General features: G+C 43.5%; 1 protein-coding gene and 1 pseudogene across 6 annotated transcripts in view; both read right to left on the bottom strand.

The window, feature by feature from the left end:
• Positions 1-26,417, bottom strand: part of SEMA6D (semaphorin 6D) — a 414,582-nt gene that overhangs the window by 116,421 nt on the left and 271,744 nt on the right. The gene's annotated exons all lie outside the window — the stretch shown is intronic.
• On the bottom strand, positions 20,386-20,540 carry LOC133370124 (U1 spliceosomal RNA; annotated as a pseudogene).

The raw sequence follows: 26,417 nt of genomic DNA, 5'->3' as shown, positions 1-26,417 counted from the left end.
TATCTCCAGAAGGACCTCACCTGCAGAGCGCAGTGATTATTTAATCACTGGGTATTTAAGGGGTCAAATGATTTTTCAGGTATCCTGGTCTCAAGCAGCATAGGGCTTTGTACACCAAAACCAGAACCTTGAACTTGGCCTGGTAGCTAATGGGCAGCCGGGAACTGGGGCAGGAATTATACTGTGATTACCTACCATCTCTCACTTTACTCATATCCCTTTTGCCACAATGAACTGCACTGCAGATCAACCTATACCTTGGGATATCCATTGGGTTGCAAGGATTGGTCAGAACTAAGAGTTGGAGAGAAATTTGTTTCAGTTTTGATTTTAAAGCAAACCTACCTAATTTGCACTTTCTAAAACAATATGCGAATCAAAATGCAACTGTCCTTCAAAATTTTCAGTTCTTCTAATTGTGTGATGCCATTCTCCAACCAAATAATGTGTGTAAAAAAGGTGTATATTAGGTGAAATTGTGTATAAAAATGCATACATTAGGGAAAATAACATATAGAATCATAGAGCTGGAAGGGGCCTTGTAGGCCATCGAGTCCAACCCCCTGCTCACAGCAGGAAATCCACAGCTACAGCATCTCCCGCAGATAGCTGTCCAGCCTCTGCTTGAAGACATCCAGTGAAGGGGATCCCACCATCTCCCTAGGCAGTCGGTTCCATTGCTGAACCGGCCTTACTGTCAAGAAGTTCCTTCTAATATCCAATCTGAATCTACGCTCCTGCAACTTAAAACCATTAGATCTAGTCCTACCCTCTGGGGCAGCAGAGAACAAATCTGTACCCTCCTCTATGTGACAGCCCTTCAGGTACTTAAAGAGTGCAATCATATCACCCCTCAGCCTTCTCTTCACCAGACTGAACATGCCAAGTTCCTTCAACCTTTCCTCATAAGACTTGTTCTCCATACCGGCTATCATCCTTGTCGCCCTCTTCTGAACCCGCTCTAACTTGTCTTTATCTTTCTTAAAATGAGGCGCCCAGAACTGAACACAGTATTCCAGATGAGGCCTGACCAATGCAGAATATAGTGGGACTATTACTTCCCTCGACCTGGAAACTATAGCTCTGTTTATGCAGCCCAAAACCGCGTTTGCCTTTTTTGCCACAGCATCACACTGCTGGGTCATGTTCAACTTGTGATCCACTACAATTCCAAGGTCCTTCTCACACGCACTACTGCTAAGCCGGGTATTTCCCATCCTGTACCCGTGCATTTTGTTTTTGTGGCCTAAATGGAGAATCCTGCATTTGTCTTTATTAAATGTCATTTTGTTAATTTCAGCCCAATTTTCAAGTCTATCCAGGACCCTTTGGATTTTATTCCTGTCTTCCATTGTGTTAGCTATCCCTCCCAGTTTCGTATCATCCGCAAACTTCATAAGGCTTCCCTCCACCCCATCATCTAAGTCATTGATAAAAATGTTGAAGAGTATCGGCCCCAGGACAGAACCCTGTGGCACTCCACTCGAGACCTCCTTCCAGTCCGAAGCAGAGCCACCAACGACCACTCTTTGAGTACGGTTTTCCAACCAGTTGTGAATCCACCTGACAGTATTTCCATGTAGTCCGCATTTGACTAGTTTGCTAATCAAAAGGTCGTGGGGGACTTTGTCAAACGCCTTGCTGAAATCTAGATAGATGACATCTACAGCATTTCCACCATCTACTAAGCTAGTGACCCGATCAAAAAAACAGATGAGATTAGTTTGACAGGATTTTTTCTTGACAAACCCATGCTGGCTCCTTCTAATCACAGCATTGTCATCTGGATAGTTGCCAATGGACTCTTTTATTATCCGTTCTAATATCTTTTTCCCGGTATTGAAGTCAGACTGACTGGCCTGTAATTCCACGGATCTTCTTTTTTACCCCTTTTAAAGAGCGGGACGACGTTTGCCCGTCTCCAATCCTCCGGCACCTCTCCCGTTCTCCAGGATTTCTCAAAGATGATGGCAAGAGGTTCCGAGAGTACATCCGCAAGTTCCTTCAATACTCTGGGATGCAGTTCATCAGGCCCTGGAGATTTGAACTCATTTAGGTTAACTAGGTATTTCCTGACTATCTTCTTATCAATCTTGAACTGCAATCCCGACCCCTTACTGAGATTGCTACCGATGCAAGGTTGCACACTGTTCCCTTTTTGGAAGAAAACGGAGGCAAAATAGGTGTTTAGTTCTGCTTTTTCCTCGTTATCTGTCAACATTTTGCCATCCTCATTGAGCAGCAGTCCCACCGTTTCCTTGGTCTTTCTCTTGCTTCGAACATATCTGAAAACCCCCTTTTTGTTGTTCCTCGCTTCCCTCGCCAGCCTCAGCTCATTCTGGGTTTTAGCTTTCCTTACGCTATTCCTGCAAGCCCGAGCCGCTCGTCGGTACTCTTCCTTGGTGATGCGTCCTTCCTTCCATTCTTTATACATGCTCTTTTTTACTTTTACCTCCTCCACCAGTCTTCCGTGTAGCCACATTGGCTTTTTCCGATGTCTTCCATTTTTCTTCCTATTTGGAATTGTTTGTGATTGCTCTTTTTGTAATACATTCTTCATGAACTCCCACGCTTTTTGGGCTCCTTTTTTCTTTAGTCTATCTAGCCACGGGATCCTACCCATCATTTCCCTGAGCTTGCTAAAATCAGCTTTCCTGAAATCCAAGGTCCATGTTTGACTATATTCTTCTTTGGCTTTCCCCAGAATCCCGAATTCCAGCATTACGTGGTCACTTTCCCCCAAGGTACCGACCGCTTTAATTCCCGTGACCAATTCGTCCGTGTTAGTTAAGATCAGGTCCAGGATTGCCGATCCCCTTGTTCCTTCTTCTACTTTTTGAAAGAGGAAATTATTGGCCAGGCCCATCAGGAATTTGTTGGAGGCTTTGTGCTTCGCAGAGTTTGTCTCCCAGCAGATATCCGGGTAGTTGAAGTCCCCCATCACTACTACTTCTTGCCTCCTTGAGATTTCAGAGATTTGTTTGAGAAAGGCCTCATCTACCACCTCTTCTTGACCAGGGGGTCTGTAGTAGACACCTACTACCATGTCGGTTTTATTTGTTTCTCCATTTATTTTTACCCAAATGGTCTCTATCGGACCACTTTGTTTGCTCTCTTGGATTTCCATAGAGGTGTATTTGTCTTTGATGTATAATGCTACTTCCCCTCCTTTTCTGTTGCTTCTATTCTTTCTGTAGAGTTTATATCCTTGAATGGCTATATTCCAATCATGGGAGTCATCCCACCAAGTTTCTGTTATCCCTATGAACTCATATTTGCCTTGATGCACTAAGACTTCAAGCTCCCCTTGCATGTTTCCCAAGCTCCGCGCGTTGGTATATAGGCACCAGAAGTCTCTTTTGTCCCAACTGGATTCCTCCATTAATATACCGTGAGCTTTGCCGTGCATCCCTTTCTCTCTCCCAGTGTCTCCTGTACCCTTCAAATCGCTGCGTTTACAACCTGCTGTCTTTGGATCGGTCTTTAAGCTATCATCTCCATCCCCCAGAGGCTTTAGTTTAAAGCCCTCTTGATGAGTTTTGCCATACTTCTGCCAAAGAGATTCTTCCCAGTCCTCGTGAGGTGCAGCCCATCTCTTGCCAACAGTCCCCCCTCCAAGAAGCTTAGACCATGGTCCCAGAATCCAAACCTCTCCCATCGACACCATCTGCGTAACCAGTCGTTGACCTGCAGTATCTTCCTTTCCCTTTGTAGTCCTCTATCCTTCATGGGAAGAATTGACGAGAAGACCACCTGTGCCCCCAAATGCTTGACCTTCCTACCCAGAGCCTCATAGTCCGAGGTGATCTGTTCCAAGGTGTTTCTGGCCGTGTCGTTCGTGCCCACATGGATGAGGAGAAAGGGGTACCTATCTTGTTTCCCAATGAGCCTCGGCAGGTTGTCAGCGACGTCCCAGATGCACGCCCCAGGGAGACAAAAGACTTCTCGATTCATTTTGTCCGGCTGGCATACCGGTGCTTCTACCACCCTGAGCAACGAGTCTCCAACCACCAGCACCCTCCTCTTTTTGCCGCGAGCAGTGATTGCATCAGTTTCCTTCTTCCGAGGTGTGGAGTCTTCCTTTGCAGTCAGTGTCTCTTGGTGCAGGTGAGTTTGTTGAGGCTCTTCAGAGGTGCTGTCTGCCGAGAGACACTGAAAGCGATTTGTTAGTTGCATCAGATCTGAATCCCTCCTGTTTTTCCTTGCCCTTACAGTGACAGTCCTCCACGGGGATTTGTAGCTGTTGCAGTCCTGTTCTTCCTTGTCACTTTCTTCCTGTACTTTGTGTCGCTCCCTTAATTCCTCTTGTGTTCTATCGAGGAAGTCCTCATCTTCTCTGATAAGTCGCAGGGTGTCTATGCGTTGCTGCACCCCCCTAACCTTTTCTTCTAGGAGCGCCACCAATCTGCACTTGCTGCAAGTGTAATCGCATCTGGTTTCCGTTAAGAAGATGAACATAGCGCACACGTTGCAGGTGACAACAACTGCTTGATCTCCCTCCATTTTATGTTTGTTGTTTCCTATTTCGGTTGTCAGTGGCAGTCTTGATGTTTCTCTTGTGAGTGCCAGGAGTTAGTTGAATGGATTTTGGTTTGGTTTTTTGGTTTTATCTAAATTTGCGCGCCATAAGGCGCGTGCCGCCGAGCCTGATGGGAAAGAAAGTATCCAGATGAGCTGCTTACCTCACCAGAGCTGCGCCTCCTCTCTCGGTCAGCTGCCTCCCAAGTCTCTCAGGTCTTTCAGGGTCAGGAATCCCAAGTCCCTTCTCCCTCGCAGAGAGCGCCGCTGAGCCTCACCAGAGCTCCAAATGCATTGGGGAAATTGCTTGCAAAAATGTGTATATCAGGCAAAATTGCATATAAAAATGTGTCTATTAGGTAGGGATATCAGAGAATTCTGATGGAAACAGAAATGTGAGTAGAAATCATCGATATTAATTTATCTGTCCCAAGTCTGGAATGAAAATCAGTCCAGCGAATATAATCAGTACTTGATGCTGTTGTTGCTTTCAGTCTGCAAATGATATGCAATTGATTGTTTTCCTCCATTTGCATTGAATTTCCTTTACACTGAAATGAATGGGGTGGAATAATGTAATGACAATGTAACTAATGTAATCTAAGTAATTACTGTAATTAGTAAATTATGTAATTTCAGCACAGCAGACAGTAAGTTCAACAATATAGTTTTTGGCAAAAGGTGAACTGCAGCGAAACAGAAACACTGCTGCATGTGATTAATCTAGGGCAAAAGGGACAGCAATGCCTTCTTACATCCATAACATTAGGAGAAAATTGCGCTAAAATGCTAATGAATTTTTATGAGAACTTCTTTAAAAAATTGGCCAACTAAGCAGAAAACTGAATTTAAAACTCAGAAAATTAGAGACTGAAACTGACAGATTTGTCCATCCCTTGTCAGAACTATGAAACAGTTCAAACAAAGCTCTGCAACGCATCAGCAGACTTGTTTCAACAGCAGTGGCTGATCTCTCATCATTCTGGACCAGCCACAGTGAAAAGCGGGGCTGGTTCTGCATAAATTACCAGACTGCTCCAGTTTAGCCATGCTGCAGAAAATCCTTACAAAAGTACTGGGGTCAGGAAATTCCAAAAAGTTGTGTGATTTTGTTGCTCATGTTTGCCTGCTTTAAAAAAAAAAAAGCCTCCAGGGATGTTAGGATGTGCTGCTAGAAGAACATGACAACACTTACAGAAAGTGGGAATGCACACATGCTGCTGGGTGTGATCTGGTTTTGAAAAACCCAAAGGAAATCAAGAGGTTGGCAGTTCATGCAGTAGCACATCGCCAAGAGCATCCAGCCTTAACTTAGAAAATAGTTCACATTCGCAGAATGCACTGGGATTATTAACATAGCAAATGGTACTATAAGCAAGTGAACCATGCTGAAGTTATTATGAAGTTTGCCGAATAGTGTTTAGTTTGGGAGAAAAAGGTCAAGGTAACAGAGCTAATGTTAATATCTAATGTGATGGAGAGGGACAGAGAGATGGAGAGGCAAAATCAAATCGAGCAGCTCCACACTTAGCAAAGGACACAGAACTCTGGTGATCTCTCTCTCTCTCTGATTTCCCCCCCACATGGGAGGTACAATCTAAAACTGCATCACACTTCACACAGCAAATGAGCATCCAAGATACCAACCAACATATCTACAGGGTAAATGCACATTAGATAAGGGCTGTGGAACTCTGGTCCATCCTGCCTCCCCAGCTCATGTCTTATGCATAAATAAGAATATAAAAAGAGCCTGACTGCTGGATCAGGCCAATGGCCCATCTAGTCCAACATCCTGTTTTCACAGTGGCCAAGGATGCCCCAAAACAGAACTTCAGTTTCACAACACTCTACCCACTTGTGATTCCCAGCAACTGGTACATAGAGGCCTCCAACTTGGAGGCAGAGCGTAGCCATCATGGCTAGTAGCCATTGATAGCCTTGTCCTCCGTGAATTTGTCTAATCCTCTTTTAAAGCCATCCAAGTCGGTAGCCATCACCACTTCTGGAGGGGAGGTGAATTCCATAGTTTAATTATGTTATACGTGAAGAAATAAAAACTACACATAATACATTACTAAATTTCAGCAACCAAATAAAAATGAGTACACGTAAAGCAGTTATGATGAAATCATCTGTTTAACCTTGCTGTAAAAGGTGTTCTGTTATGAAATAGTTAATGGAATGCTAGGAGGTGTGGATGATACAAGACTGCCAGGTGGGAGGGTGTGTGAGAGTTCTGAGTGAGTTCTGAATAAGAAAAGCGCTTTGCCTTGTCAGTTAGGGGAGACATGGATTAGATCTTGAAGAGTTAGGGTGGTTTTTTTGGAGGGATAGGATTGGGAGGGTGTTGAGGGAGGATTTCATTAGGATTAGAGGGGTAGAGTAGGTAGGGTGGACAGGCACAATAAGAACACTATTTCTAATATTCTGCATCTTGTAACTAATAAAGTTTATTTCATTTGTTCAAAATCCTGCATGTCAGCTTGGTCATATATGCTACCGTAACAGGATTCAATTCCATACCATATCTATACCAATTGTGATATCAGTGTACACCAGTGGTCACCTTTTGAAGAGAAAGGTGGTGGGCTGAAGGTTGTGATTCAGAGGGTATATCTGACACAGGCTGAGGCAGATATCTCTTGGGGGATTTCCTGATCCAAGCGTGGGGCATCAGGAGGTAGAATCCCAGAGAGGCACAGGGACGTCACAGCCATCAATACAAACAAAGATAAAATCAATAAAACTTTTACAAGGGTAACTAAATTATCTATCTGGAAAAGCTTGTGAAATGGAAATGTTTTCAGCAGGTGTCTAAAACAGTACAGTGGGAACTCCTGCTTAACATCAATGAGTATTATTGACATCCCTGCTTAACTTCACTGTTTACAGCGAGGCATCCTACTTTTCAAATATTAGGTATACTGGAAGCAGGCATGAGAAGCGCAAAGTGATTGTCAGGGGCTGATGCAGACCTGCTTTCTACCAGGGCCTTCAGAGGGGAAAATAGAGGGCCTTCTCAATAGTGGCCCCCACCCTGTGGAACTCTCTCCCAAATGATCTACGCCACGCCCTGTCTATGATGAGCTTCCGCCGGACCTTGAAGACCTGGCTTTTCAGGCAGGCTTTTGGGGCGGGTTAGGTTCTTACTGTCTTTTAAATTTTTTAATTGTTTATGTACTGTTTTTACCTTGTACGTCACCCAGAGTGGCTGGACAACCAGCCAGATGGGCGACTAATAAATTTAATAATAAATAAATAAATAAAAGAAATTCAAGCAGGCTTGCAAAGAAGCACTGTACCTGGGAAAACCACTGGAAGCTTGAGGGCCCTCTCTGCATGATATATTTAAAGCAATATCATACGATTTTAAACAGTCATGGCTTCCCCCCAAAATCGTGGGAACGATAATTTATTAAGGGTTCTGAGAGCTGATAGGAGACCCCTATCTCCTCCACAGAGCTATTATTTCCAGAGTGGTTTAACAGTCAATCCCTTTTCTAGGGGAACTCTAGGAATGGTACCTCTGTGAGGGAAGTAAGGGATCTCCTAAAAACTCTTAGCACCCTTAACAAATGACAGTTGCCAGGATTCTTTGGGGAATGCTATGACTGTTAAAAGTGGCACGATACAGTTTTAAATGTATAGTGCAGTTGGAGTTACAGGGAGCACGAAGCAGCAAGGTTTCAGGGGAAGTGCTTACCTCCCACCAAAGACAGTTATGACCCGATATATGTAGAAGGAGTCAGAAACAAAGGATAGTTGGTAAAATGTGGAGAGAATAAATGTATAGTGCAGATAGGGCCACAGAGTCCATTTCTGGCTTTTCCCAAAGCCATCTTAACCCCGCACATGCAGATGAAGGTGTACATTCTGGTCTCCTTCCAAAGCACATTATTAGTTGCGTCTTTTTGCACAGGTCCCTGTTATAACTCAGCCATGAATTCCTCACTCCCTGCGTGTAGAAAACTAGCATGACAGAGAGAAGGGACCATACCACTCTTTGTTCCTGATATGCTGTTCTATGTGCAGGGAGTTTGCTTCCGCCATGGGATGCTGCCATTCACACAGTTAACAACAGGGTAAATGAAAACAAGTGAACTGCAAGAAATGTCAGGAGTGTAATCCAGACTGGGTTCCTGGCATGGGACAGAGGAGGCTTTACTCTTTGCCCCCACGCCCAGTTCGAATCTATATTGCCTCCCTTCCAGCATTTGCTATTTATCCTTGAGGAAAATGGCCCCTAGTGCCAAAGGCTACGTGGGGCCTCATGAGATGGATTGGGACCATGGCGTGGGAGTGGGGTTAACCCTTTGCCCCTGTTGAGACCAAGATCCAGAATGGGCACCCTGTGTCTGCTATTTGCATTGGAGAAAAAAATCCCATTAGCTCCAATGGGAGCTTTCTCCCCAAAACAAATGGCACAAATGGAGTGAATATGGCCCTCATGCTGATAAAGGTTCCCCACCATGACTTACCCTGTTCTTAAGAAGCTCAGTGCACAAACCACAGCAAGCAACAAAAGGAAAGAAAATTGCCAATCCTAACAGAGAGAGTTTTTTTTAAAAAAATTGTGCTGATTTGTGTTCATTTGCATTTGTTCATTCATTTAAATGCACATTCAAAATGTCCCAGTGTCTAGATGTCCCAACAGATGGGCTGGTTTGAAATGGCTCAGGTGGCAACCTTACAAGCAAAGAGCAGAATGATACTAATTGCATGGGTTATCTGGGTACCAGCGTGCCTGCCAAGTATCATCAGGTTTCTAGGTACCAAGTGCCAATTGGGGAAGGGCCGTAGCTCAATGACAGCACATCTGCTTTACATGCAAAATGTCCTAGGTTCAATCCTCGGCATCTCCAGGTATGGCTGGGAGAGAACCCAGTCCGAAATCCTGGAGAGCTGCTGCCAGTCAGTGTGGACACTACTGAGCTGGATGGACCAACGGTCTGACTTGGTAAAAGGCAGCTTCCTCTGTTCAATCTCAGTGTCACCCAACTTGCCTAAGGAAATGCATCCTGCCCAACACATGACTGATAATATTCAAAAGCAGGCACAGTTAGTTCTACTCTAGCCAGCCAATAATTCTCCCTCGTCAGAAGAAAGTCCCTTCTGCTGCCCCGGAACGTTTGCAAACTGCTTTTTATCGAATTAGGCTTTGTGTTATTGGTGCTGGGCACTGAGAAGCATGGCTACCGCTATCTAAAAACGCAACCTACTAAAGGAAGAAGAGGAAGTTTTCCTGAATGCACTGCTCAGGAGCATCCCTTCCAAATCAAAACAGGCATGTCACTACCATGGGCAAAATGCCACTCTAACAGATGGACAAGCAGCAGGAGGCCTGCCAAAGACCCACTCAGTACATCAGTAGTTGGAGTCAGGGCCAAGAATGTCAAAATGTCTGGTGGCAAAATTGCTGCCCTGGCCAATGGCTTAGCATGCAATGCACTGATGTTCCCACTCAAAGCGTCTCTCAGAGCTGACAAAAGTGAAGCCTTGAGCCCAGAAGAACGTGTGAGCTGCGAGCAGAGGGGCAGAATATCATGCAGGTGCCTCTACCTATTGGCAGGTGTCTTGATAACTAGCAGGAGTGGCCCAAGTTCATAAGATAAAGGCTGCTTTTTTAAGACAGTGCAGTATTTTTCATACGGAAAGGGGATATTCTGAGGCCATATGCCACTAGGGATGGGCGAATGATTCAGTTTTACTTTTTTGCTGTGTAGGGGCAAATAATTCCGCAAGACATCTAGATGTAACCAAAGAGTGTAGCATGACCCATTCCCCCGTCCCATAATCCTTGTCTCATACCCCTGATCGATAGGGTTGTTTATTGCTTTTGTGAACTTCTTGCATAGTACTGGAGTCTGAGAAAGCTCTGTTCAGGAATTTGCAGGCTTTCTCACAGGTTATGTAAACAAAAGTCAGAAGTGTGAGATCTAAAGACACTAACCCCTGAGAAAAATAAAAATCTCACTGGTATAGGTGCCACCTGTGCCCCCTCCCAGAGGGTCTTTTTGGTATAAATAAAGGGCCCTAGATCTGGGCAGATAAGCCTTGACACCAGCCTGCAGGCAAGGGCGGCATGGTGTAAATCCAAACAGGGACATAATGGGATCTCTCCGCTGTCTGTTGTTTGGGGCTTCCAGCAGGGAAAAGGAGAATGTAAGGTAAGAGCTGTGCTCATCATTAGCTTTAAGTGTGTCTGCCTGCAAAACAGCAGCTTTGGTTCAATAAAGAACTAATTTTTCCTTCTTCACAAGGGTTTTTCATGGTCTTTGAGATCCTGAACTTCCTTGCCTCTGGGAAAAAACACCTTTGGCAAAACACCCCATTTCTCATTTTTTCAATCTTAAATTCACTTCTCCACATTTTCACAGTGGTTTGCAATTTTGTTGTTTTTTTAAAAAAATCCTCGTGAAAATTTGTCAGCATTTTAGTGTGAATTTGTCGTCTAATATAGACACATTTTTGTATGCACTTTTGACTTACACATTTTTGCAAGCTATCTCCCCAATATAATACATTTTTGTATTTTATTTTCACTATGTGCATTTTTATGCCTACCGTCCCCTAATAAACATCCACACCATACATTTAAAGAACAATAAACCACATAGCTTCCCCCAAAGAATCCTGGGAATTGTAGTTTACCCATTACAGGGCTGTATTTCCCAGCACACTTAACAACCTACAGTTCCCACGATTCTTTGGAAGAAGCCATGTGCTGTAAATGTGCTTTATATGTACGACATGGATGTGACCCTAATTTGGTTGGAGAACTGCACTATGTAACATGTAGTCTGGCTCCTATCTCTAGCATAAGAACATCAGGCCAAAGGCCCATCTAGTCTAGCGTCCTGTTCTCACAGTGGCCAACAAGAGCCCATGGGTAGCCAGCAAGCAGGACCTGAGTGCAACAGTGCTGTCCCCTCTTATAGTTTCCAGCAACTGGTATTCAGAAATATACTGCCTCCATGTGTGAAGGCAGAGCACGGCCATCATGGGTAGCAGCCTTTGATATCCTCCATGAATTTGTCTAATCCTCTTTTCAAGCCATCCAAGTTGGTAGCTATCACTGCATCCTCTGGGATACACTTTGTGAATAAGTACTTTCTTTTATCTGTCCTGAATCTTCCAGCATTCAGCTTCACTGAATGTTCCCGAGTTGTAGTGTTATGAGAGAGGGAGAAAAACATCTCTCTATCCACTCTTTCTATGCCGTGCATAATATTTTAAACTTCTATCATGTCACCTCTTACTCTCCTTTTCTCTCAACTAAAAAGTGGAGTTGCTCCATCCCTTGATCATCTTAGTTGCCCTTTTTTGAACCTTTTCTAGCTCCACAATATCATTTTTGAGATGAGGCAACTAGAACCGTACACAGTATTCCAAATGTGGTCCACCATAGAATTGTGTAATGGCATTATCATATCAGCAGTTTTATTTTAAATACCTTTCCTAATGATCCCTAACATGGAATTTGCCTTTTCCACAGCTGCAGCACACTGGGTCGATATCTTCATTGAGCTATCCACTATGACCCCAAGGTCTCGTTCCTGGTCAGTTACTGCCAGTTCAGACCCCCATGGGCATATATGTAAGATATTTTGTCCTGACATGCATCACTTTACGCTTGGTCATATTAAATTGCATTTGCCATTTTACCACTCATTCACTCAGTTTGGAGAGATCCTTTTGGAGCTCTCCACAATCTCTTTTTGATTTAGCAACCTTGAACAATTTAGTAACATCAGCAAACTTGGCCACCTCACTAGTCATCCCTAACTCTAGATTGTTTATGAACAAGTTAGAAAGCACAGGTCCCAATATCAGTCCTTGGGGGACTCCATTTTCTACAGCCCTCCATTGGAAGAACTGTCCCATTTATTCCTACTCTCCTGCTGCTTAACCAGTTTCTGATCCACAAGAGGACCTCTCCTCTTGTCCCATGACTGCTAAGCTTATTTAGGAGTCTTTGATGAGGTACCTAGTCAAAAGCTTTTTGAATCCAAGTACACTATGCCAACCTCTATCTAGCTGCTTGTTGACACTCTCAAAGAACTCTAAAAGGTTGATGAGACAAGACTTAGCCTTGCAAAAGCCATGCCAGCTCTGCTTCAGCAAGGCTTGTTCTTCTATATGCTTGGTTATTTTACCTTTAACAATTCTTTCTACCAGTTTTCCTGGAACAGACATTAAGCTGACTGGCCTATAGTCTGAATACCAGTTGCTGTTGCACTCAGGTCCTGCTTGTGGGCTTCCCGTAGGCATCTGGTTGGCCACTGTGAGAACAGGATGCTGGACCAGATGGGCCACTGGCCTGATCCAGCACACTTTTCTTAATGTCTTTACATTTTTTCTGGAGGCGGGGTATATCCCATTTGTGTTCATATATAGACTGATAGCATAATGCACACAGTACATACGTGGAACCCTTCAACAATTCACCTTTTCTATATACCTCCTTGGCACCTGGTTTAGCAATCGCCAGGAATTAACATTTGAAAAGGGCCACTAAATGCATATTGCTAGGAGGAAACAACATTAGTTACACATTACCAGAACAAAAACTAAATTAAGCAGCAGCTCATTTCCTTTGTGCCATCAATATTTTACTCAGCCGTAGCCAGGATGCTTACAGTCACCGACAAGAATTAATCATTCATGTGCTAATGTACATCCATTATTTTTTTTTAAAAAAATCATCACTTAAGTAATCATTTTGTATGTATGCTGAGATGTGTGATCATGGCTTATAAAAGTGCAGCAAAAAAAATCAATATAAATTAAATAAAATTTAAAGGTTGATATCTGTGAAACAGATGCAAAGGAAAAAGTCATCTGTGCAATAAAATGGCAATTCTCTTCAAACACAATCTCTCCCTCACCCTGCCAGTCTTAGTGAAAAATCACCACCAATAGGCTCTGAGGTTTAATTTTGCCGTTGCGGTTCATACCCCAAATAATTCCCTGTATGGCACGGTGGCTGTCCAGAAAACTTCTGTCTACTGCCCTCCTCTAAAGAACTCCACACACTGCTGTTTTAACTGCTATTTTATATTGTTTGGTTTCCACACAGTGATTATTTACAGAAAGATGCATGGCTCTTAGAATGGTATCACCCTACATTTAAACAACCCCTTCCATTTCCCAAACGAAACATTCAGTGCCTTACTGCAATGCCACTACGTTCAGAGACAAACCCATGTTGGCTGGCCTGACATGCAGCGCAAGAGGGCTGGGGTGAGAGGGGGGACATTTTTGTTCCTAGACAAACCTTCCTCAACCTGGCACCCTTGAGATCAGGGGTTCTTAACAGGGGGTCCATGGGCCCCTAGGCTTCAGGGGGTCTGTAAACCAAGCACACACACACACAAATCAATTTCCAATGCAATAAAATAAATGGTATGTATGCATGTATGTATGTATGGTGGTCCACAGTTATCATCAGATTCTCAACAGAGTCTGTGACCCCCCCTCAAAAAGGCACTGCTCTAGATGCTCTGGACTACAACTGGAAGCACAGTGGAAGGGGATGATGGGAGTTGCAGTCCAAAACATTGGGAGGTCGCCCAGGTTGGAGAAAGCTAATGTACAGAACCGGAACAAGGGCTAAAGTAGAAATGATCTTAAGCACCTGATTTTCCCTTGTGTATTTTGTTTTTTTTTATTAAAGAGCAGCTGGATCAGATGAGGGGTTTCACTCCAACCCCCACTGCAATCTCAATCCGCAATTTCACTCTGACCCCCACTGCCTCCCGGCCAACAGCAGCTTTTCTCCTGGGTCAAATAGCTGCAGAGCAACCCTCACTTGGACCGTGCCTTGTGCAAAGGGTGGTATACAGGAATACCCCGCTATATGGACCTTCACTTTACGGACACTCGCGAGTACGGACATATTTACAGTAGCTGTTTAAGTACTCTCGCTTCGCAAGAACGGACACATAACTGTTTTAATTTTACTAGTGTAGCGTTATAGCTAAGTTTTATGAGTGATTGAGTGTGTGGGACTGAACCCATTATTCCCTTTTCCTCGTTCCCTCCCCTCTCTCACAGTTTTGTTTCGTCTGGGGCATTTGTTGGGGGATTTTTTTACCTCTCCCCTCCTCAGCCCTGTTGAGGGCTCCGGCAGCTGCCGTTCCCCCGAGACGAGCCTGGGCTGGGAGCCTTCTCGCCTTTTGCTGCCAGCTTTGTTTCTTTCCAGGCGGCGGTGAGGTTTTTTTTTACTTTCCTTCCCTCCTCCTTAGGAGGGCTCCGGCGGCTGCCATTTCCCTGTTCAAACACGTTTGGCTTTGCAATTTAATGGCAGATAAAAAGAAAAGGTAGTGCTTCACTGTAAGTACATTTCCAATTTAGGTACTCGCTCTGGACCCATTGCGTTCGTTAATGTGGGGTATTCCTGTATACATCATTTAAATGAGGGGGTGGAGAATCCTGAGAGCTAAATGTGACCTTCAGTCCTCTCCGTTTGACCTTCGGGACTCTCTCCAGCCTCTCACAAGCCAACTGTTTCAAACCCTCCTCAAGTGTGCTGCCGCCTGGCTGGAAGGTGTCCCTGGACTTCGATGATGCCTCTCTTGCTTGTCTGAATGGAGAGACATATCACGGCTGTAGGCATTGAAGAGCCTGAATTTTGTGTGGCTGGATAACAAACGACTGTACGATGATTGTTGTTGTTGTTATAAGTCTTCAAGTCGACTTACGGCGACCCTATGAATCTTTTACATATATATATTCATAGGGTTTTCATGGCAAGAGGTATTCACAAGTGGTTTACCATTGCCTTCCTCTAAGCCTACGGCACCCGGTATTCCTGAATACTACTATTAGTATCTCCATCTCCTCTCACCCAACTAAATCAAAACAATCTAAGTAAGGACATTTTTGGGTGATGCAATAACCCAATCTGTAGACTGGTAGTCTGGATGCAACCTTCAGTGTGTGCTGTATATATAGGACAACGACTGCTGAGTAGCGACTGAAATCAAGCGTGCCGCTGCGATTCTGAAACCCTTGTCACATCCCAGCACTCGTTTGGGTAACTCTACTTTATTTCAGCATCATTAAATGATAATGTAAGGTCACCAGTAGCATGTGAAGCAATAAATGGCTACAAGATGACATGTCCACCAGACCTGAAAACCATTAATGATGAAAACTGCATTTATGATCATACATTAGGCAGAAAAATAATTACACATGAGCACAGACTTTTAAAAAGGGAATCTTAACTACCCTCTTGATGTGCTGTTAGGAACAGAGAATCAACACCAGATGCAATGGCAGAGGAACCTTCAGCTCAGGCTGGCTGTGGCACAAAGGCAAGGCTTCTACCTACCTGTCAGCTCTACTGCTTTCCAGGTCAGCAGAGACTATTTTATTGGGGGCAGAGCCTTCAATTTAGGCCAGGCCCTACCACAATGCAGAATGAGAAATCTGTCGCAGACAGCTGATTCTAGGTGTCATGAAAGGGCAACAGATTATTAGGTATTTAATTTATTGCTATTGTGATTTTTGCTGCCAGAGAAGGGGGAAAAGGTGTTTGTGGGTCTTTTCTTTTTGTATCAGGCATCAAGTTCCAAAAACCTGTTCCTCAATCTCAGGAGCCATCATGCAAAATTTGGTTGCGACCTCTTAAGAGGTGTCCAAATGCACAGTGAACAAACAACCTTCCAAAATATATAGTAGATTCTCTATGCAAGGGAGATGAATGTTCCAACAGATATGTGTGTGTGTGTTTTTAAATGGCACAAGGGGCTGATCCATATGCAATTCATTTTTAGGGAAAGGGCCACAGCTCAGTGGTAAAGCATCAGCTGTGCATGTGGAAGGTCCTAGGTTCAATCCCCAGCATCTTCAGGTAGGGCTGGGAAGGACTCCTGCCTGAAACCCTGGAGAGCTGCTGCCAGTCAGTGTAGACAATACTGAGCTAGATGGACCAAGGCAGTTTCCTATGTTCCCGTGAAAGGAGGCATTACTGCCCATGCTGCACGCACATCCCTCATAGAATCATAGAATAGTAGAGTTGGAAGGGGCCTATAAGGCCATCAAGTCCAACCCCCTGCTCAATGCAGGAATCCAAATCAAAACATGCCCGACAGATGGCTATCCAGCTGCCTCTTGAATGTTTCCAGTGTCGGAGAGCTGACTACCTCTCTAGGTAATTGGTTCCATTGTCGTATGGCTCAGTTAGGAAGTTTTTCCTGATCTCCAGTCGAAATCTGGCTTCCTGCAACTTGAGCCCATTATTCCGTGTCCTGCACTCTGGAACGATTGAGAAGAGATCCCGGCCCTCCTCTGTATGACAACCTTTCATGTACTTGAAGAGTGCTATCATATCTCCCCTCAGTCTTCTCTTCTCCAGACTAAACATGCCCAGTTCTTTCAGTCTCTCCTCATAGGGCTTGGTTTCCAATCCTCTATGACCTCTGGTGTGCAGTTGCAGGGATTTTTCAGAGCTTCAAAAATCTACAAAAAACATATCTGATACACAACAACGCACCGATAGATGTGGCAGCTTCAGGCTCTCAAGGCCAGGACACACTTCACTGTACTTCATCATTAGTTGTAATGTTTACTATACCGAAGGATGCATTACTTTTTTATAGACTGCCTAAGAAAAGTTTTGATGGATCTAATATTGCATGACAGTCCATTGTTTGTCTTACCCTGTGTTTATAACCTGGCTCCTGCAGCTTTAATTCCAGCAACAAGCATCCTGTTCTTGATCATCACAAAAATCAAGAGGGGGATTTCCCCCCCCCTGCTACTGGTGTATGACCAATGGCTTCAGACAATTTAATAAAAAAAAGAAAGAAAAAAGATGATAGCTGTGCCAGCAGAGGTCAGTGGGAGCTGTTGTACAAAAACATCTGAAGGACACAAGTTTGGCCAAGGCTGCTGGAACATGTCCATGGCCAACACTTGAGGTGGAGGCCAGAGCCAGGAGGTGCAGACTAATGAACAAAAAGGGGAGCTGTTAACTCAGCAGAGATCCAGAGCAGCCTGGGAGACTTATATAGCCAGCTCCTCCTCTACCTGGCCCTGTGCTGGAGCATGGTTTGCAGCTGGACCTACTCCTTACTCTCAAGCAGACTCTTTCTCTTATGTAGCGTTTTCCTGTTGAGTAGACCCCTGGCGAGGAATCTGTCCAGCAGCCAGATGACTCTGGGCTTCCTGTTGTGTCTGTAGCTATCTTCCCTCTTGTGGCTCAAGTGACCATGGGGAAGAACTGGGGGGAAAAGGAGGGCCCAGGTTGGGATCAGAGGGGCCCTTGGGCTGTCCAGGTGAAGCATTTCTGAGATGGAATGCTTCAGGTTGTTGCTGAACTACTGTGAGTTTCCTCCAGGTCTTTAGTTGGAGTGGGGTTCTCTGGGAGGTCCCAAGCCTCTTCCTCTGAAGAGGTCTCTCCAGGGTCTGGGTTGGACATAACAACAACCATTTGAGACTGAAGAATGTGTGTTGATTGCTATATGAAAACATTCTATGGATGATTAGCCTTTATGGTAGATGAAACTGAAGTGGTTTTACAGGCTTAGTATACAGACGTATTTGGTTGCTTCTTCTTCACAGTGAAGCACTGGGACTGGTGTAGGGGCTTTATCACCCCACAGAATTATACGGCGGAGTAGACACTCTTGCTGTACAGATGGTCATTGCCTTAGGAGGATAAGAATACATTTTCTTTGACTTGGTAGAAAACAACATTGTGTGATTTGGCAGCAGCATCTCCTGGCCGAGTATAAAGAATGGGGAAGAGCCGTAGCTCAATGGGAGAGCATCTGCCTTGCGTGCAAAAGGTCTCAGGTTCAATCCCCAACATCTCCAGGTAGGGCTGGGAGAGACTCCTTGTCCGAAAACCTGGAGTACCACTGTTAGTCAGTATAGATAGTACTGAGCTAGATGGACCAATGGTTTGACTTGGAGTTATGCAGCTTCCTGTGTTTGGGCCATATCAGCAAATTTGGGCCATATCAGCAAACAGTGGCTCTTGAACCCAATGGCATCGATCCATGTATTTGACACATTTATAAGAAAGCTATCAGTTGATATCTCTGGAGCATGGAGTCATGAAATCTGTAAGTAGCTGTTAGGAGTTGAACTCCAGGCCGAGGCAGTTTGTTTGTGAGTCCTTTAATAACCAGTCCGACTTATCTTGGGTCTGCCACCACATTCCTTTAGTGCCAACTGAAACCTCTTTGTGAGAGTGGAACCATCTCTTCTATTCCTTCACTTACTTCCAGGACATTGTTTGACCTTGTTAAATTATGAGCATGTTTTTGCTTTTCAACAGGGTTATCGGTAATATTGTCAACTACTGTTGAAAGAAAAGAACAATTTGTTATTTCAAGATGAAGGCCGTTCCAAAATGTAAGAAAACAAAAAGCTACTCTGCTGTAATGAATTTGCTGGGATGAGTGCAGCGCTGAAGTTCGTGACCTGCTGAAATAATGATTTATAGATCCTTTGTTTCAAATGAGCAGTTGTAATATTTTAATACATTTTCCCACCGTAGTGCTTGGCTCCCCCTCTCTTGGATTTGTATATGGAGATCCTCTGCTGAGATATCTCCACTCTAGACAGCTTGTAAGAAGATTCCCCTCAGAGAAAAAGCACATCTGGCCTAATTCTCACCAACTTCTGTTTCTGGGGTGGCAACCTTGAACAGACACCTCTTTGGATTGCAGTTTTGGGTTTGTGGTCATTCTCCGTTTCAGATGTACACTTCTGTTATCAATGTTGGCCTATCATGGGACCATTTCCTGTGATGCTGCAGTGTCTCAGTTGTGTTGCGGAGCACAGGAAGTTATTCGGATAAGAGAATGTTTGGGGAAACAACAAAAGCACTACGCCGAGGAAGAACTTGCAACCAGGGTCACATCCACACCATACATGTAAAACACATGGCTTCTCCCAAAGAATCCTGGGAACTGTTGTTTGTTAAGGGTGCGGGGAACTGTAGCTCTGTGAGGGGTAAACGACAGTCCCCAAGATTGCTTGCGGGAAGCCATGTGCTCTAAATGTACTTTTAAATGCATGTTATGGATGTGACCTTGGTTTCTTAGCACTCCCAAGCAATGCCAGGTACAAGGCTGCTAGTTACCTATACTGCTAGCATGAATGAACATAACACCTTGGGTCAGAATGGGTAGGAATGAAGGAAGCAAGACATTTTGCTGCCTGGGGCAAATGTCCCTGCCCCAGTCAAAGTGCATGGTACCCAAGGCTGGTCAAGTTATCCTGACACCTGATGCAGAAAATCCCACAAGCACCTCTCTCTCTCTCTGGCAAAGAACCAAAGTCACATCCATACCACACATTTAAAACACATGGCTTTCCCCATAGAATCCTGGGGACCTTCGTTTAACCTGCACAGAGCTACATTTCACAGCACCCACAACAAATTATGGTTCCCAGGATTCTTTGGGGGGAAGCCATGTGATTTAAGTGGACGGTGTGAAGGTGACCCATGTTACTTTCTGGTCTTTTAAATTGTCTTCCCTCTGCAGCCATCCAAGTGCTCAGCTTCAAGCAGATGTTGTATACGCACACTAGGGCCACTCACAGCTTCTGCTGAATGCATGAAGGTTATGGCCAGCACAGTGGGTAGATAAGGATCGGTAGGCATGACCACAGCATGATCCTACTCCCATTCTGCCTGTTCAGTAGTACGCACCATTTAAAAGGCTAGCATAAAACTCATCTGACACCACTCCAGTGGTATTATATCAGCATTGCAGGCAGGCAAGTGAGCAAGATCCTGATCTTGATAGCCTTCTTTCAGGTGCCACCACTAGCCAAGTGGGACCTAGTTTATGCAAACAAATGAACACGTCGGGGAAGTGGGTCCACTAGATCTGTGTAGAATTCAGCATATAATAGATCACTACCACAAATTATGCAGTTGAGTTTCCCACATTTGGGGAAATGGCAGGGGTCAGCACACTCAGAGTGCAATGGATGAGCCTCACCCTGGGAAAAGCACCTTCATGATCATGGTATCTCCCCTGCCAGAGCATAAGAAGATCTCTGCAGGATCAGGCCAAAGGGCCCATCTAGTCCAGCATCCTGTTCTCACAGTGGCCCACCAGATGCCTCTGGGAAGCCAACAAGGAGGACCCGAGTGCAACAGCAACTCTCCTCACTTGTAATTCCCAGCAATTGTCTCTGACCTACCTCCACTGTTCTACCTCCACTAACATGGCCATCATGGCTATCATCCTCCATGAATTTGCCTAATTCTCTTTTAAAGCCTTCCAAGCTGGTCGCCATCAATACATCTTGTAGGAGTGAATTCCATAGTTTTAACTATGTGTTGTTTGAAGAAGTCAGTTGTACAAGAATGACTGGCGCATGAGTAGATATGTGATATTAGGGGGATACATATGTTATAATATTGTTACATTTTCCATATTGTTACATTTCTACTCCTAAGAGTTATTTTTTGTCATGGTGCTAGTAGTCCCACAGCTGCCGCTGATGCTTCTAAATGACTCCTTGAAACTAATTCAACAGCAATGACCTTGCACTCTTAGTGGGAGTATCACCTGGAGATTAGGGCTTGCTGCAGAGACACAGGAAGAATTTGTTGTTTTATAGTCTTCTCGGTTCTTTTGAAATAGTTGCTTGTTTGGGAGTACAAGATTAAGGCTTCTCCAGATTGAAGAAATCAAACAGCATTTATAGGTGAATATATTAGATTAGAGAAAAGGGAAGAAGTGACGTGATAGAAATGTACAAAATTATGCATGGCTTGGAGAAAGCGGATAGAGAAAAGTTTTTCTCGCTCTGTCATAACGCTAGAACTCGTGGACATCCAGTGAAGGTGAATGTTGGAAGACTCGGGACAGGCAAAATAAAATACTTCTTCACACAGAGCCATAGTTAAGCTATGGAACACGCTCCCAGAGGAGGCAGTGATGGGCACCAACTTGGATGGCTTTAAAAGAGGATTAGACAAATTTGTGGCGCATAAGGCTATCAATAGGTACTAGCCATAATGGCTATGATCTCCCTCCACGGTTGGAGACAGTATGTCTCTAAATGCCAGTGGCAGGAAGGTGGAGAGCTCTTGCACTCAGGTCCTGTTTACAGGCTTCCCATGGGCATCTGGTTGGCTCTGTGAGAACAGGATGCTGGACTAGATAGTTCCTTGGCCTGATCCAGCAGCCAGGCTCTTCTTATGTTCTTATAAGTTGAACGGTTGTCACTAATGAATGCTGAGGTATATGGCCAGTTATCGATTTATGCATTTTTCTACGGGTGTTCTGGTTGGTTCCATGGGGCTTAAGTTATGATGTTCATACACACTAGAAGTGATGGTTCTACACAGGACAGCACTCACCAGTGTACCAGTGTCACCTCTTTTATTGATGCCTCTGGCATCCATTTTGTGCTGACACCCACCGCACCTTTATCAGTATATGAGTACCAGCGCCTCATTTTTTACAACAAAACAAACCTGACTCTACAGGGTTTAAAGGAATGGAAGTTACAAATATTGCTCATGTCACGTTTCTGGTTGGTTGTAGATATACATATTATGTGTTTCCTTAGTGTAAGAGTGTACTACAACTTATCTTTTCAGATAGTAATTTCGGAGGGTACATATTTTTAAATGTTATATAGTTTTGTGCTTTCAACTATTAATAACAATGTTGTCCATTTATATTATTATATTTTGTATTGTTTCTGTTTATAGCTCCTTACAAAGGAGACATATATTTGAAAACACGCTGAACTAAATAAACAGGACATTGCAAAAAGCACCTGAGCAGATCTCCTGAGATTTTTGTTCCATCCACTTTCTCCACATCATACATAAGTTTATACACCAGCCATTTTTTAAATTATTATTATTATTTGAACTTATATCCCACCATTTCTCCTCAAGGATCCCAACAACTGGCATTCAGAAGCATACTGCCTCCAATAATGGAGCTGGAACGTAGCCATCGAAGTTTGTAGCCACTGATAGTCTTCTCTATGAGATTGTTTAAATTTATAAGAACAAAAACAGAAATGTATCTGGAATCTAGTCTGGTTCAGGAGAAATAATCCATCTTGTTTGACAACCAGCTTTGTTTTCCAAAGTCTGACTGGCAAGGAGTTGTGGCGGAAGCTGCTCCATCAGCTGGTTATTATTTTACCTCAGGGCATATCCAGGCTGAGTTCAGCAGGCCCTTTTGTCACACATTATTCCGTCTAAATTAGCTCTGAGAAATACATGATTAATATAGCAACAGTTTCAGTGCCCCATGGAGACCTCCTCACCGTTTGCCCTCATTACCTCTTAGGCCAAGAAACGAACACAGTACATAAAATGACTGCCTCACTGCGCTCACCATAGCACAGAGCCTAGGAGTTACCCTCCCCTTCAATTCTTATTGTTTGCACACCCTGCTTTTTTAAATGTATTATGAACAAACCAAGCAGTACCTGTCAGCTATATGTAACTGGCCACCATAAATTATATATATATATGTGTGTATATTAATTGCAGGGAAAAAACTTCCTTTAATTTGTTTATCATTAAAACACAGACTTCTAAGACATTTCCCACCCCTAATGCTTGGACATACCCTCCCCCCCCCATAATTTGCTATCTGGTTTTTAATGTTTAAGTCATATCACAATCATATCTGAATTATTTTAGATGGACTCAGAGTTACTGGGTTGTATTCATCTAAGTCTTAACTTGGAGTAGACCCATTGAAATTAATGAACCTAAGTTAATCATGCCCATTAACTTCAATGGGTCTACTCTGAATAGGATTAGCATTGAATACCACCCACTGAGTTTGCTTAAAATATATGTCACCATGCTTCAACCAGGAAATAATATTCCTATATTATATTTCTGTAAGCGTCATGCTTACAAAAAGGGGGAGCTTTGGTGACTCAGGAGGGGGAAACTTTGACTGCGACTCTAGCTGTCACCTATTTTAATTTAAAACATCTCTGACCCCAGGGCAAGAGTGGCAGTGTGCTCAGCCAATCAAGCATCACCTTTGGGGTTTTATTTGGTGAATGAGAGTAGTGAGAGGTGGGCTGAGGGAGTTTGGCCCTTCCCCTTACTGCTCTGGCACTCTCATTAAAGATGGAGGGGAGACCCTATGAACCCATTTAATCCAGAGTCTCTAGTAAACTGCCTTCACAACTGGTCCATTGCAGATGATATGAAACCCGGAGATACTAAAAGTTGGAGAAGGTGGCAGTATCACTCCCAGTGACCATGCTCCAGACCTCCATGCATTGTTTGGGACTTCAGAGCTTCAGTGTAGAGAACCTGATTAATGCATAGAGCAGCCTTTCCCAACCAGTGTGCCTCCAGATGTTGTTGGACCACAATTCCCATCTTTCCTGACCATTGGCAATGCTGGCTGAGGCTGATGGGAGTTGTGGTCCAACAACATCTGGAGGCACACTGGTTGGGAAAGGCTGGCATATAGAATGAGAACCAAGTCACTGTGCGTGATTCTGATCCCTTCTCCACACTTTGATTATCCCTGGATTTCATGGGTTTGGACACACACAGTTACGTTTATTGATAGAAACCAATGTTGAAAGACTTGTCCATAAAGATGAAGGAGAAATTTGATGCAGTTTGCATTGAAAGCCAAATCTATCAAATTCACACTTTTTGAAACAATCTGGGAGCAGAAACACAGCCATCCTTTGAAATCCACACGTATCCAAATTTTGCATTGCTTCTCCAACCAGTATTTACAAAAATGCATACAACAGGAAAAGCGTGCATAGAAATGAATATATTTGTGAAAACAACGTACAACAATGCAGTATATTTGGAAAAACTGCTTGCAAAAATGTGTACATTAGTCAAAACGGCACACAAAAATGTATTTTGTGAGGAGAAATTCACACTAAAATGTGATGAATTTTCATGAGGATCTTTTTTTAAAAAAATCGCTAATTGCTGCAGAAACGTGGAAAACTGGATGTAAAACTGGAAAAATCAGAAACTGAGTGGACGAAGATGAACAGATCCTTGCATCCCATACTTTTCAGATTCAAAAGCAGTTGGCTGTGTGGCATGAGGTAACGATTATTAAGATACAGAAATTCAAAGCCCTCTTGAGTGCATCAACCCATTTGTGTGGTTCTGTGGATCCTGCTTAAGACATAAAAGTTCTACACAGTACAATGCACCCACATTATTTGGGGATGTTTCCTTTACGTGTTTAATGAGTAACATAGAGTTTCATAGATAATGAATAGAATTCCACAGAGTGATTTTTTTAAAAAAAATAATTATATCTATGAAATTCTATGTTATTCATTGAATGAAGAAAGGAAGCATCCCCAATCCCAAATAAGGTGGCTGAACCTCTTTTGCTCTGCATTTTGACCCTATGCCATGCTGAAAAGGCACTCAAAGCAAAGGATCTGTTGACCAAGGATTTAAAAACTCTCTGAATGTAAACACACAAGCACGCACGCGCGCACACACACACAGAGGGGGTGAATATCAAACCAACATTGTACTCTTACAAAGCACTCTCGTATATTTAAAAAAGCATCAGGTTACAGGTGAAGTTCCCCCCTTTTAAAAAATGAGCCAGCCACAATGCATGAGGATTTCCCCAATCAGTGGCCTCCCCCTTTATCTTCTGCAATTAGACCCACTTTTAGCACATAAGAAATACACCTTGCTTTTTGGCTAGATGCACAGGCACATTTTATTGCATCAAAATGTTCAGACATAACCGTTGGCAAAAGATGAGAGGCCTGGAGATGTTTGTGCTGGTTCAAAGCACCAGGTGCTTCTTGCGTGGCTGCTGGAATCCACTGTGTTTGACATACTGTTTCAGTTTCCTCCTGAATGTATTTATTGAAATATTGTTTCAGTTTCCTCCTGAATCTAATTTTTTTAGTTGTAACCCAGTGGATGGGTATATCTAGCTCTTCAATGATGCAAAGCAATTTACACCGATCATTCTCAAGACTGCAAGATTACAGACTTTGATAATGCACAAGAGAGTACTGAAAATAGCTTTGCATTGTTTGGGGTTGCATTAAACTATGCGGGCTGTGTTCTCAGTCGGGATAACAATTCTGAGGAAAACAGAAACTGGAGCAGAAATTGCCAATGTTCGCCCAGGATGGAAATCAGTCCAGTGAATATGACCGGCATTTACTATTGCTGTTGATTTCAGTCCACAAACAATACGTAATTGATTACATCTCCCCTCCTCCATTTGCATTATGTTCCCTTTACAATGAAATGAATGGGGTGGAATAACATAATGACAACATAACGTACATAATTTACATAATTAATTACATAAATTGCATAAGTTTTGCAATTTTGCCACAGCAGACAGCGGGATGAATAACGTAGTTTTGGCAGACGGCAAACTGCAGTGGAACACAAACAGCGCTGCATGCGGTGAATAAACAGTGGAATGGAAAACCATGCCTTCTTACATCTCTAGTTCTCAGCACCTTATTTATTTTATTTTATTTATTTATCCCACCCTTCCTCCCAGTAGGAGCCCAGGGCAGCAAACAAAAGCACTAAAAACACTCTAACACATCGTAACAACAGACTTTAAAATACGTTAAAACAAAACATCCTTAAAAACATATGTAAACAAAACATCTTTAAAAACACTTTTTAAAAAAGCTTTAAAAACATATTAAAAAGCAATTCCAGCACAAAGACTGGGATTAGGTCTCTACTTAAAAGGCTTGTTGAAAGAAGAAGGTCTTCAGTAGGCACCGAAAAGATAACAGAGATGGTGCCTGTCAAATCATGGATGAGTGTGGTCTTATTGTGTACCGATCTGGCATTAAACAATAGCACACACAGGCCAGTGGGCGCAGCAGATGAGCAATGAGGAACCTGTCCATAAGAAGAGTGGGAGGGAGTAACA

This window comes from Rhineura floridana, chromosome 14 (assembly GCF_030035675.1).
Source record: "Rhineura floridana isolate rRhiFlo1 chromosome 14, rRhiFlo1.hap2, whole genome shotgun sequence".
Classification (NCBI taxonomy): domain Eukaryota; kingdom Metazoa; phylum Chordata; class Lepidosauria; order Squamata; family Rhineuridae; genus Rhineura; species Rhineura floridana.
The sequence above is the reverse complement of the archived record's forward strand: the minus strand, read 5'-3'. Positions and strand labels throughout refer to the sequence as shown.